At 40.0% G+C, this 10,830-nt stretch overlaps 1 non-coding gene across 1 annotated transcript; it reads left to right on the forward strand.

Moving 5' to 3' along the window:
- The first annotated feature begins 2,258 nt into the window (after positions 1-2,258).
- Positions 2,259-2,366, forward strand: LOC112761204 (small nucleolar RNA R71). The gene has a single exon (XR_003181610.1). It is a non-coding gene; the product is annotated as a small nucleolar RNA R71 (small nucleolar RNA).
- Positions 2,367-10,830: the final 8,464 nt, after the last annotated feature.

Genomic DNA, 10,830 nt, shown 5'->3' on the forward strand with positions numbered 1-10,830 from the left:
AAATTGTATTAATTTAAATAGATAATAAAACTCTTGGCAAGGTATAAGAACTGGAAGTCCTATCCTTATCAATTGTGATGAGAATTGGATTTTAATCCCACTTTGTTAACCTCTAACTATGAAGGTAAATCAAGTGGATTAATTAGCTTAATCCTCAGGTCCTAGTCAATTCCTATGGAGAGACTAGAGTTATTAGAGCAACTCCCAATTTCAACCACTGCTTTATTTGACAGCTCAAGCGTTACCAATTACTTAACCAAAGCCAAAAGGGAGAATTCTAAATTAAATTAAAAGCATTCATGTAAATAAAGCAAAGCAAAATTAAATCTGAAAATACCTCAAATTGCATTAATAAAAGAAATCAAATCTAACATGAATATTCATAAATTAATTGGAAAACTAAATAAAAGGAATATTGAACCTGTGATTGAAGTTGTAAGTTGAAATAATAAAGTTGAAATCCTAATCTTAATCCTAATCCTAAGAGAGAGGAGAGAACCTCTCTCTCTAAAAACTACATCTAAAACTAAAATTGTGAATTATGAGAGCATGATTATGAATGGATGAATTCTCCCACTTTATAGCCTCTAATCTGTATGTTCTGGGCTGAAAACTGGGTCAAAAATAGCCCAGAAATTGCCCCCTGCAATTTTTGTTACGTTCAGGTCGCGGGAAAGTGACGCGGAGGCGTCATCCACGCGTTCGCGCGGATTGCAATTCGCAGATGCGACGCGGGCACGTCATTCACGCGTTCGCATCGCCTAACTTCGAAACAGCTATGGCAAATTATATATCGTTGTGAAGCCCCGGACGTTAGCTTTCCAACGCAACTAAAACCATCTCATTTGGACCTCTGTAGCTCAAGTTATAGTCGATTTAGTACCAAGAGGTCAGGCTGGACAGCTTTAGCAGTTCCTTCAGTTTCTTGTATTCCTTCCACTTTTGCATGCTTCCTTTCCATCCTCCAAGCCATTCCTGCCCTGTAATCTCTAAAAACACTTAACACACATATCAAGGCATCTAATGGTAATAAGAGAGGATTAATATTTGGTAATTTAAAGCCAGAGAAGCATGTTTTCAATCATAGCACAAAATCAGGAAGGAAAATATAAAACATGCGATTAGTATGAATAAATGGGTAAAGAGTTGATAAAAACCACTGAATTAAGCATAAGATAAACCGTAAAATAGTGGTTTATCAGGGGTTCATCCTCCCAAGTCTCATTACCAAATAGCTTGGCATTTAGCTTCATGATTGCTCCAAGGTACTTAGCAACTTGTTCTTCAGTAACATCTTCATCCTCTTCAGAGGAAAAATACTCATAAGAGCTCATGAATGGCAAAAGTAAATTCAATGGAATCTCTATAGTCTCAGTGTGAGCCTCAGATTCCCATGGTTCCTCATTAGGGAACTCCTTGGAGGCCAGTGGACGTCCATTGAGGTCTTCCTCAGTGGAGATCACTGCCTCTTCCTCCTCTCCAGGTTCGGCCGTGTGGGTTATGTTGATGGCCTTACACTCTCCTTTTGAATTCTCTTCTGTATTGCTTGGAAGAGTACTAGGAGGGAGTTCAGTAACTTTCTTACTCAGCTAGACCACTTTTGCCTCCAAATTTCTAATGGAGGACCTTGTTTCAGTCATGAAACTTTGAGTGGTTTTAATTAGATCAGAGACTACAGTTGCTAAGTCAGAGTGGCTCTGCTTAGATTTCTCTGTCTGTTGCTGAGAAGATGATGGAAAAGACTTGCTATTGCTAAACCTATTTCTTCCACCATTATTGTTGTTGAAGCCTTGTTGAGGCCTCTGTTGATCCTTCCATGAGAGGTTTGGATGATTTCTCCATGAAGGATTATAGGTGCTTCCATAGGGTTCTCCCATGTAATTCACCTCTTCCATTGCTGGGTTCTCAGGATCATAAGCTTCTTCTTCAGATGAAGCTTCTTTGGTACTGCCTGTTGCTGCTTGCATTCCAGACAGACTGATAAATCATATTGATTTGTTGAGTCAATATTTTGTTCTGAGCCAATATCGCATTCAGAGTATCAATTTTAAGAACTCGTTTCTTCTGTTTGTCCCATTATTCACAGGATTCCTTTCAGAAGTGTACATGAATTGGTTATTTGCAACCATTTCAATGAGTTCTTGAGCTTTTGCAGGCGTCTTCTTCAGATGAAGAGATCCTCCAGCAGAGCTGTCCAATGACATCTTGGACAGTTCAGACAGACCATCATAGAAGATACCTGTGATGCTCCATTCTGAAAGCATGTCAGAAGGACACCTTCTGATCAATTACTTGTATCTTTCCCAAGCTTCATAGAGGGATTCACCTTCCTTCTGTCTGAAGGTTTGGACTTCCACTCTAAGCTTGCTCAATTTTTGAGGTGGAAAGAACTTTGCTAAGAAGGCATTGACTAGCTTTTCCCAAGAGTTCAGGCTTTCTTTAGGTTGTGAATCCAACCATGTTCTAGCTCTATCTCTTACAGCAAAGGGAAAAAGTATAAGCTTGTAGACCTCGGGATCAACCCCATTGGTCTTGATAGTGTCACAGATTTGCAAGAATTCTGCTAAGAATTGATGAGGATCTTCTAATGGAAGTCCATGAAACTTGCAATTCTGTTGCATTAGAGAAACTAATTGAGGCTTAAGCTCAAAGTTGTTTGCTCCAATGGCAGGGATTGAGATGCTTCTCCCATAGAAGTCAGGAGTAGGTGCAGTAAAGTCACCAAGCACCTTCCTTGCATTGTTGGCATTGTTATTGTTTTCGGCTGCCATGGCTTCTTCTTGTTTGAAAGGTTCTATTAGGTCCTCTACAGAGAGTTGTACTTTAGCTTCTCTTAGCTTTCTCTTCAAGGTCCTTTAAGGTTCAGGATCAGCTTCAACAAGAATGCCTTTGTCCTTGCTCCTGCTCATATAAAAAGAGAGGAGAAGAAAATTATGGAATCTGGTGCACGAAATTATGATCATCAATGGCGCCAACAGCTTGGTACGCACAATTGTAATCTCAATTCTTTATCACAACTTCACACAACTAACCAGCAAGTGCACTGGGTCGTCCAAGTAATAAACCTTATGTGAGTAAGGGTCGATCCCACGGAGACTGTCGGCTTGAAGCAAGCTATGGTCATCTTGTAAATCTCAGTCAGGCAGATTCAAATGGTTATGGAGGATTGATAATTGAAAGATGAATAAAACATAAAATAAAGATAGAGATACTTATGTAATTCATTGGTAGGAATTTCAGATAAGCATATGAAGATGCTTTGTTCCTTTTGATCCTCTGCTTTCCTATTGCCTTCTTCCAATCATTCATACTCCTTTCCATGGCAAGCTTTATATTGGGCATCACCGTTGTCAATGGCTACTTCCTGTCCTCTCAGTGAAAATGTTCCAAATGCGCTGTCACCGCACGGCTAATCATCTGTCGGTTCTCGATCATATCGGAATAGGATCCATTGATCCTTTTGCGTCTGTCACACGCCCAACACTTGCGAGTTTCAAGCTCGTCACAGTCATCCCTTCCCAGATCCTACTCGGAATACCACAGACAAGGTTTAGACTTTCCGGACCTTAGGAATGGCCGCCAATAATTCTAGCCTATACCACGAAGGTTCTATTCTTAGATTAGAAACCCAAGAGATACACATTCAAGCTTGATTGCATGTAGAACGGAAGTGGTTGTCAGGCACGCGTTCATAGGTGAGAATGATGATGAGTGTCACAGATCATCACATTCATCAAGTTAAGAATGAGTGTATATCTTAGAGAAGAAGTAGGCATGAATTGAATAGAAAAACAGTAGTACTTTACATTAATTCATGAAGAACAGCAGAGCTCCTCACCTTAATCTATGGTGTGTAGAAACTCCACCGTTGAAAATACATAAGAACAAGGTCTAGGCATGGCCGAATGGCCAGTCCTCATAAAGGTCTAAGATAGCATAAGACTAATCAAAGATCAAAAGTCTGTAAATACAATAGCAAAAGGTCCTATTTATAGAGAACTAGTAACCTAGGGTTTACAGAAATGAGTAAATGATGCAGAAATCCACTTCCGAGCCCACTTGGTGTGTGCTTGGGCTGAGTATTGAAATTTTCACGTGTAGAGACTTTTCTTGGAGTTAAACGCTAGCTTTTGTGCCAGTTTAGGCGTTTAACTCCAGCTTTTATGCCAGTTCTGGCATTTTGACGCCAGAATTTCTATGCTGACTTTGAACGCCGGTTTGGGCCATCAAATCTTCAGCAAAGTATGGACTATTATATATTGCTGGAAAGCCCAGGATGTCTACTTTCCAACGCAATTGAGAGCAGGGAGGTCAGAATCCAACAGCATCTGCAGTCCTTTTTCAGCCTCTGAATTATATTTTTGCTTAGGTCCCTCAATTTCAGCCAGAAAATACCTGAAATCACAGAAAAATACACAAACTCATAGTAAAGTCTAGAAATTTGATTTTTATTAAAAAACTAAAATATAATAAAAACTAACTAAAATATACTAAAAACATACTAAAAACAATGCCAAAATGCGTATAAATTATCCGCTCATCACAACACCAAACTTAAATTGTTGCTTGTCCCCAAGCAACTGAAAATCAAATAGGATAAAAAGAATAGAATACACAATGAAATCTGAAAACATCTATGAAGATCAGTTTTAATTAGATGAGCGGGGCTATTAGCTTTCTGCTTCTGAACAATTTCGGCATCTCACTTTATCCTTTTGAAGTTCAGAATGATTGGCATCTATAGAAACTCATAATTCAGATGGTGTTATTGATTCTCCTAGTTCAGTATGTTGATTCTTGAACACAGTTACTTTATGAGTCTTGGCCGTGACCCAAAGCATTTTGTTTTCCAGTATTACCACCGGATACATAAATGCCACAGACACATAACTGGGTGAACCTTTTCAGATTGTGACTCAGCTTTGCTAGAGTCCCCAATTAGAGGTGTCCAGAGCTCTTAAGCACACTCTTTTTGCTTTTGGACCACGACTTTAACGGCTCAGTCTCAAGTTTTCACTTGACACCTTCACGCCATAAGCACATGGTTAGGGATAGCTTGGTTTAGCCGCTTAGGCCAGGATTTTATTCCTGTGGGCCCTCCTATCCACTGATGCTCAAAGCCTTGGATCCCTTTTTATTTTACCCTTGCCTTTTGGTTTAAAGTGCTATTGGCTTTTTCTGCTTGCTTTTTTCTTTTTCTTTCTTTCTTTCTTTTTTTTTTTCGCAAGCTTTTCACTACTTTTTCTTGCTTCAAGAATCAATTTTATGATTTTTCAGATTATCAAATAACATTTCTCCTTTTCTATCATTCTTTCAAGAGCCAACAGTTTTAACATTCATAAACAATCAAATTCAAAAATATGCACTGTTCAAGCATTCATTCAGAAAAACAAAAGTATTGCTACCACATCAAAATATCTAAACTGTTTTAAAATTTGAAATTCATGTATTTCTTTTTCTTTTTCAATTAAAAACATTTTCCATTTAAGAAAGGTGATGGATTCATTTTCATAGCTTTAAGGCATAGACACTTAGACACTAGTGATCATGTAATAAAGACACAAACATAAATAAACATAAAGCATAAAAATTCAAAAAACAGAAAATAAAGAACAAGGAAATTAAAGAACGGGTCCACCTTAGTGATGGCGGCTTGTTCTTCCTCTTGAAGATCTTATGGAGTGCTTGAGCTCCTCAATATCTCTTCCTTGCCTTTGTTGCTCCTCTCTCATAACTCTTTAGTCTTCTCTAATTTCATGGAGGAGGATAGAATGCTCTTGGTGCTCCACCCTTAGTTGTCCCATGTTGGAACTTAATTCTCCTAGGGAGGTGTTGATTTGCTCCCAATAGTTTTGTGGAGGAAAATGCATCCCTTGAGGTATCTCAGGGATTTCATGATGAGGAATTTCCTCATGCTCTTGTCCATGAGTGGGATCTCTTGTTTGCTCCATCCTTTTCTTAGTGATGGGCTTGTCCTCATCAATGAGGATGTCTTCCTCTATGTCAATTCCAGCTGAATTGCAAAGGTGACAAATAAGATGAGGGAAGGCTAACCTTGACAAAGTAGAGGACTTGTCCGCCACCTTGTAGAGTTCTAGGGATATAACCTCATGAACTTCTACTTCCTCTCCAATCATGATTCTATGGATCATGATAGCCCGGTCTATAGTAACTTCAGACCGGTTGCTCGTGGGAATGATTGAGCGTTGGATGAACTCCAACCATCCCCTAGCCACAGGCTTGAGGTCATGCCTTCTTAGTTGAACCAGCTTCCCTCTTGAATCTCTCTTCCATTGAGCGCCCTCTTCACAAATGTCTATGAGGACTTGGTCCAACCTTTGATCAAAGTTGACCCTTCTAGTGTAGGGGTGTGCATCTCCTTGCATCATTGGCAAGATGAATGCCAACCTTACATTTTCCGGACTGAAATCTAAGTATTTTCCCCGAACCATTGTAAGCCAATTTTTAGGGTCCGGGTTCACACTTTAATCATGGTTCTTGGTGATCCATGCATTGGCATAGAACTATTGAACCATTAAGATTCCGACTTGTTGAATGGGGTTGGTGAGAACTTCCTAACCTCTTCTTCGAATCTCATGTCGGATCTCCGGATATTCACCCTTTTGGAACTTGAAAGGGACCTCGGAGATCACTTTCTTCTTGGCCATGACTTCATAGAAGTGGTCTTGATGCACCTTTGAGATGAATCTCTGATGCCAGGGCATTTTGGCCAGTTTCACTGACCTTTTCTTTACTATTTTTAGGGTAATTTCATGCATTTTCTTAGGAAATAAGCTAGTTTTGGGTAGATATTCACTTACACCTGGATTTAAGCATACATTGTGCATTTTACATGATTTCATGAGGACTTTGCATGAGTTTAGTGACAAATTGTATGCTGCATTACCCATGACTTGGACTAGAATTTTGATGCACTCTATTGCCTGATTTCAGGACCAAAGGAAGCAAGGAATGGGAGGTAACTTGCAGAGTTAATGAGAAAAGTGACTGCCAATAACGCTCTCGAAGCCATCATTACCCACGTTAAGAGTCACGTTAACTAAGTTAACGTGAACTCTAATGTGAAGAAGGGAATTTGAGCCAACATTAATGACACTTAACATTATCACTACGTTGGCCAATGCTCACAAGTGGCCACGTTAGAGTCCACGTTAACTTAGTTAACGTGGCCTCTAACGTTAAAAGGGGGAAAGGAAGCAAACGTTAGTGACATTCAACATTGTCACTAACGTTTGCGTAAGTGCACAATGACACGTTAACTACGTTAACTTGGTTAACGTGGAAGCTAACGTGAAGAGGCAAGAGTGGTCGACAACGTTAGTGACACCCAACATTGTCACTAACGTTGGAAGCAACCACACAACCCCAAGGAGCCACGTTAACTTCCACATTAACTTAGTTAACGTGGAGGCTAATGTGAGAGAAGAAGGTGATGGCCAACGTTAGTGACACTCAACATTGTCACTAACGTTGGAAGGAGCCACACAAGCCACTATGAGCCACGATAACTCCCACGTTAACTTAGTTAACGTGGAAGCTAACGTGGATGAGTAAAAGATGATCCAACGTTAATGACACTCAACATTGTCACTAACGTTGGGGATGGCTAAGCAATGCCACGTTAAAGAGCCACGTTAACTAAGTTAACGTGGGCTCTAACGTGAGACATGGGGGCACATTGGAACGTTAGTGACAATGTTAAGTGTCACTAACGTTCTCGAAGGATGGCAAGCCCACGTTAAAGAGCCACGTTAACTAAGTTAACGTGGGCTCTAACGTGAGACATGGGGGCTTTTCAACGTTATTGGGAAAGTTAAACCCCAATAACGTGTGCGAAGGACCTAGAGGCAACATTAGTGGCAACGTTTGTGCCACTAACGTTGAAGTTAACGTGGCTTTTACTTAGGAACGTTAGTGAGAAAGTTGATTGTCACTAACGTTCTCGAACTCATATTTTCACTAAACGTTAACACCCCTAACCCCCTGAGCTAAAGTCTCTGCCCAATTCACACTTTCTCTCTGCAAGTAAAGCCAAGCCCAAATGAAGAAAAGAACTGCTTCAAACTCAAGATCCAAAGGCCCAAGACTTGAAGAGCCAACTAGAAGATGAGAAGAGTAGTATATATAGGAGTAGCTTTGAATTATTTTGGGAGTTCCGGGAGTTGGAAAATAGCATAGAACTACTTCCTGTATTTACTTTCTCTGCACTTCTAGTTTTCATTATGTATTCTCCATCTTTGTTTTCATTTTCCAGAGCTATGAACAACTAAACCCCTTTCATTGGGTTAGGGAGCTCTGTTGTAATTTGATGGATCAATACTAGTTTTCATTATTCTTCTTCTATATTTTCTCTTGATTTTACTTGAAAGCTTTCGATCTTCATCCAATTGGATAGTGATCTTGGAAAAGAAACTATTCATACTTGGATATCTTCTGAACCTTGGAAGAGGAATGAAGAGATCAAGCTAGAAATGCTTTCTCATGCTGGACCAAATTGGGTTTGGATGGATATGTGACTATAATCCTCTCAATACTTGATTTGGGAAATGCATGTGGTATAATCAGTGACCATACTTCATTTCTTCTCATGAGCAATTGACCAAGGAATTGGCTATTGATCAAGATTTGAGAGATTCAATTACAAGAAATTGTAATTCAATCACCTAAGATTGCCAAGGAGATCAATGAGTGCATTGATTGAGGAAGAGATGAAAATGAGATTGATCCGGAGAATGCAACATCTCCTCAGCCCAATGAACTCCCATTTCTGATCTTACCCATTCTCTTTAATTTCTGTCATTTACATTTATGAGCAATTCCCCCATTCCCATTTAAGATTCTGTAATTTACTTTTTGCCATTTACTTTCCTGCCATTTAATTTTCTACAATTCTCAACTAAATTTTTGATTTGCTCAACTAGAACATTCCTCTAATTAAAGTTGCTTGATCAATCAATCCTTGTGGGATTCGACCTCACTCTATTGTGAGTTTTTACTTGACGACAAATTCGGTACACTTGTCGAAGGAAATTTGTTATGAGACAAGTTTTCCGTGCATCAATCTCTCCATCTCCCATGACTCGGAGGTGGAAGCTTTTGCCTTCCTTTTCCTCTTTCTAGAGGTTTCTCCGGCCTTAGGTGCCATAAATGGTTATGAAAAAACAAAAAACAACGCTTTTACCACACCAAACTTAGAAGGTTTGCTCGTCCTTGAGAAAAATAAGAAAGAAAAGAGTAGAAGAAGAAAATTTAGAGGAGATGGAGGGAGGTAGTGTTTCGGCCAAGGGGGTGAAGTAGTGTTTAAGATGTGTGAAAATGAAGGAGTGAAGATGTGTTTATATAGGTGTGGAGGGAGGGTTTGGGTTCGGCCATGTATGGGTGGGTTTGGGAGGGAAAGTGTTTTGAATTTGAATGGTGAGGTAGGTGTGGTTTATGATGGGTGGATGTGGATTGGTGAAGGGTTTTTGGAGAAGAGGGTAAGATTTGATAGGTGAGGGGTTTTTGGGGAAGAGGTATTGAAGTGATTGGTGAAGGGTATTTGGGAAAGAGTATTATGAAAAGGTGTGAAGAAGAAAGAGAGTGAGTTGAGGTTGGTGGGGATCCTGTGGGGTCCACAGATCCTGAGGTGTCAAGGATTTCTCATCCCTGCACCAATTAGGCGTGCAAAACGCCCTCTGCTGTCAATCCTGGCGTTAAATGCCAGGTTGCTCCCATTTCTGGCGTTTAACACTAGCATCTTGCCCTTTTCTGGCGTTAAACGCCAGTCTGGTGCCCATTTCTGGCGTTAAACGCCCAGAATGGTGCCAGACTGGGCGTTTAATGCCCATTCTACTACCCTTACTGGCGTTTAAACGCCAGTAGCCTTCTCCTCCAGGGTGTGCTATTTTTCATTCTGTTTTTCAGTTTGTTTTTGTTTTTTCAATTGTTTTTTGTGATTTCACATGATCATAAACCTACAGAAAACATGAAATAACAATGGAAAATAGAAATTTAACATAGATAAGTAAAATTGGGTTACCTCCCAACAAGTGCTTCTTTAATGTCACTAGCTTGACAGTGGGCTCTCATGGAGCCTCACAAATATCAGAGCATGATGATGGCCTCTTAACACCAAACTTAGAGTTTGGTTGTGGCCTCCCAACACCAAACTTAAAGTTTGAATATGCAGATTTTTCTTGACTCTGTATTGAGAGAAGCTTTTCATGATTTCTCTCCATGGTTACAGAGGGAGATCTTTGAGCTTTAAACAAAAAGGAGTCCTCATTCACTTGAAGGACCAATTCTCCTCTGTCAACATCAATCACAGCTTTTGCTGTGGCTAGGAAAGGTCTGCCAAGTATGATGGATTCATCCATACTCTTTCCAGTGTCTAGAATTATGAAATCAGCAGAGATGTAGTGGTCTTCAACCTTTACTAAGACATCCTCTACAAGTCCATAAGCCTATTTCCTTGAATTGTCTGCCATCTCTAGTGAGATTCTTGCAGCTTGGACCTCAATGATTCCTAGCTTCTCCATTACAGAGAGAGGCATGAGGTTTATGCTTGACCCTAGGTCACACAGAGCCTTCTCAAAGGTTATGGTGCCTATGCTACAAGGTATTGAGAACTTTCCAGGATCTTGTCTCTTTAGAGGTAATTTCTGCCTAGTCAAGTCATCTAGTTCTTTAGTGAGCAAGGGGGTTTCATCCTCCCAAGTCTCATTACCAAATAGCTTGGCGTTTAACTTCATGATTGCTCCAAGGTACTTAGCAACTTGTTCTTCAGTAACATCTTCATCCTCTTCAGAGGAAGAATACTCATCAGAGCTC

This window comes from Arachis hypogaea, chromosome 16 (genome assembly GCF_003086295.3).
Source record: "Arachis hypogaea cultivar Tifrunner chromosome 16, arahy.Tifrunner.gnm2.J5K5, whole genome shotgun sequence".
Classification (NCBI taxonomy): Eukaryota; Viridiplantae; Streptophyta; class Magnoliopsida; order Fabales; family Fabaceae; genus Arachis; species Arachis hypogaea.